Source organism: Rattus norvegicus, chromosome 10, assembly GCF_021556685.1.
Source record: "Rattus norvegicus strain SHRSP/BbbUtx chromosome 10, alternate assembly SHRSP_T2T, whole genome shotgun sequence".
In the NCBI taxonomy this organism is placed as follows: Eukaryota; Metazoa; Chordata; class Mammalia; order Rodentia; family Muridae; genus Rattus; species Rattus norvegicus.
Genome location: NC_141543.1, coordinates 92,886,347 through 92,888,827, shown reverse-complemented (window position 1 = coordinate 92,888,827; position 2,481 = coordinate 92,886,347). Strand labels below are relative to the sequence as shown.

The 2,481-nt window shown below is 46.4% G+C and overlaps 1 non-coding gene across 1 annotated transcript; it reads left to right on the top strand.

Annotated features, from left to right (window-relative positions):
• Nucleotides 1-601: 601 nt before the first annotated feature.
• LOC120095479 (U2 spliceosomal RNA) lies at nucleotides 602-792 on the top strand. The gene has a single exon (XR_015632434.1). It is a non-coding gene; the product is annotated as a U2 spliceosomal RNA (small nuclear RNA).
• Nucleotides 793-2,481: the final 1,689 nt, after the last annotated feature.

Sequence of the window (2,481 nt, the reverse complement as noted above, 5' to 3'; positions counted from 1 at the left end):
GGGCGAGCGACTCCCAGGTGAAAACCGGAGGGACGAGGAAAAGAAAGAACGAAGGAGAAGGTCCGGGGGAGGACAAAAATCCCAGAGCATTTAACAGTTCTAGCAAAGGAGCTGCAATTCCAGAGGGCCCATCTCCCAAGGCTCGGTCCGCCTCTTCCCCGGGGCCTCGCCTCCTTCCTGGATCTCATCTCAGGAGAGACGCGAGGCCACTAGATGAAAGAGGGTGGCGGTGGTGTGTGGCGGGTGTTGTCAGTTCTGTGTCTGAAAGACTGTGAAGAAGAACGGAGCGGAACCGCGGGCCTCGGTCGGTCCAGCGTGGCTCTGGCGGGGCGGAGCAGCAGAGAGTCGGAGGGCGCGCTGGGCGGGGCATGCAGATGAGGACACGGCCAGGGCTCCGCGGAACTCTGGGAACGAAAAGCGCAACAAAACCTTCTCGGGCCCCTGGTGCCTCAGGCTTTCCCCGGTGTACAAATAGTCAGTGGGGAGGGGAGGAGAGGAGGCTCGGTGTCGGGCGCGTGTCTGCGGGCGCGCGAACGTCGGTGACCGTGAGTTAAAGGTGTGCGCGCTGGTGAGTGTCGCGGGCGCGTGTGGCCGATCAGGTATCGCTTCTCGGCCTTTTGGCTAAGATCAAGTGTAGTATCTGTTCTTATCAGTTTAATATCTGATACGTCCTCTATCCGAGGACAATATATTAAATGGATTTTTGGAACTAGGAGTTGGAATAGGAGCTTGCTCCGTCCACTCCACGCATCGACCTGGTATTGCAGTACCTCCAGGAACGGTGCACCCCCTCGGGGGACTTACACTGCTTGTCTGAAGAATAGACCTTCTTGAGTGATTTACTTCTCTTGTCGTCTTTGCTCTCATTAACTTCTCTACTTCAAGCAGCTCTGCTACACCTGTGATTCCGGGTTCTTCTATACAGCTCTTTTGGGGCTTTTCTTCTTCTAAGCTTCAGATATGTACTTTTAAGTTGTTATGTAAGTTAGGACTTTAACCTTCACACGGCAGATTCGAACACGCCCTAAAACCAGGCCTTCAGAGGTAGAGGCTTCTAGGGCCAGCCAGAGCTATATAATGAGACCGTCTAAATTTCCAAACTGGCTGAAGCTTCTGAGATTTGTTTAGGCATCTGATAGACTTTTTGTTCTGAATGAATGAAAAAAATAAGATGAAAGAAGAGAAAAACCAGATCATTCTTCAAACATTGTTTGTCTTCTTATCGTGCCACAAGTCCTCCTCTGATCCCCTGACCTGCTCCTGCTGGAGCTGGTTTCCAGCAGTAGTAAGACAGACTCTTTTTTTTTTTTTTTTTTTTTTGTTCTTTTTTTTGGAGCTGGGGACCGAACCCAGGGCCTTGCGCTTCCTAGGCAAGGGCTCTACCACTGAGCTAAATCCCCAACCCCGTAAGACAGACTCTTAACCAACTAAAACCAAAACCTTACCATCAAGAAATTGACTTTATTCTAGTATTCTAGAGACTGGAGTCTGCCAGCACTCATATTGCAAATTTATTCTCAGGTGTGTAATACATACAAACTACACACACACACACACACACACACACACACAGAGAGAGAGAGAGAGAGAGAGAGAGAGAGAGAGAGAGAGAGAGAGAGAGAGAGATTGATTTTAAAATTCAGGAAATAGAAGAAATAGGTCTTTCAACATAATAAGGGCTCCATGACAATTCTACAGTCTGTCAAAACTTAAGAACTCAAAACAGTTTCAACAGCCCGGCAGAATAAAAACTTAACAATAGCTGGGCGGTGGTGACACTTTTAAGTCCAGCAACGGAGGCAGAGACAGGCAGGACTCTCTGATTTGTGGGCAGGCCTGGTCTATGGAGTGAGGAGTTACAAGACATCCAGAACTAAACAGAAAAACCCTGTCTCGAAACAAAAAAAGCCAAACAGGACACACAAAAACAAAACAGGCGCGATCCCATCTACATAAGCCAAAACAGAACAAAAATGCTCTTAGAATTAAAATGCCTTTGAAAGAAGAAAATTTAAGCCTTTAACCTTTACCTGCTCTAGGAAAGCAGACAGATCTCTGAGTTCCAAGCCAGGCTGGTTTACGTAGTTCATTCTAGAACAGCCAGAGACACATAGCCCCTGACTCATAAAACAAAACAAAAACTCATTAAAGAAATTGAGGAAGACACTAGAAGATAGAAATTTTCTGACTGCCTGTCACCTAGCTCAAAAGAATAACGTTGAGAAAACGACCATCTTACCCAGAGCAATTTACAGATTCAATGCAATCCCAATGGAAATTCTAGTGACTCTCCTCACAGATACGATAGGAGGGTGAAATTTAAGTCTGTCTTAAAAGATCCAGGAAAGAAAAGCAATCCTGATCAGAAAGAATATTGCTAAAGTTACAGTCATACATGATTTCAACTTACAGGCAGTTTTTTCAGTTTTTTTTTTGTTTGTTTGTTTGTTTTGTTTTTTTCGGAGCTGGGGACCGAACCCA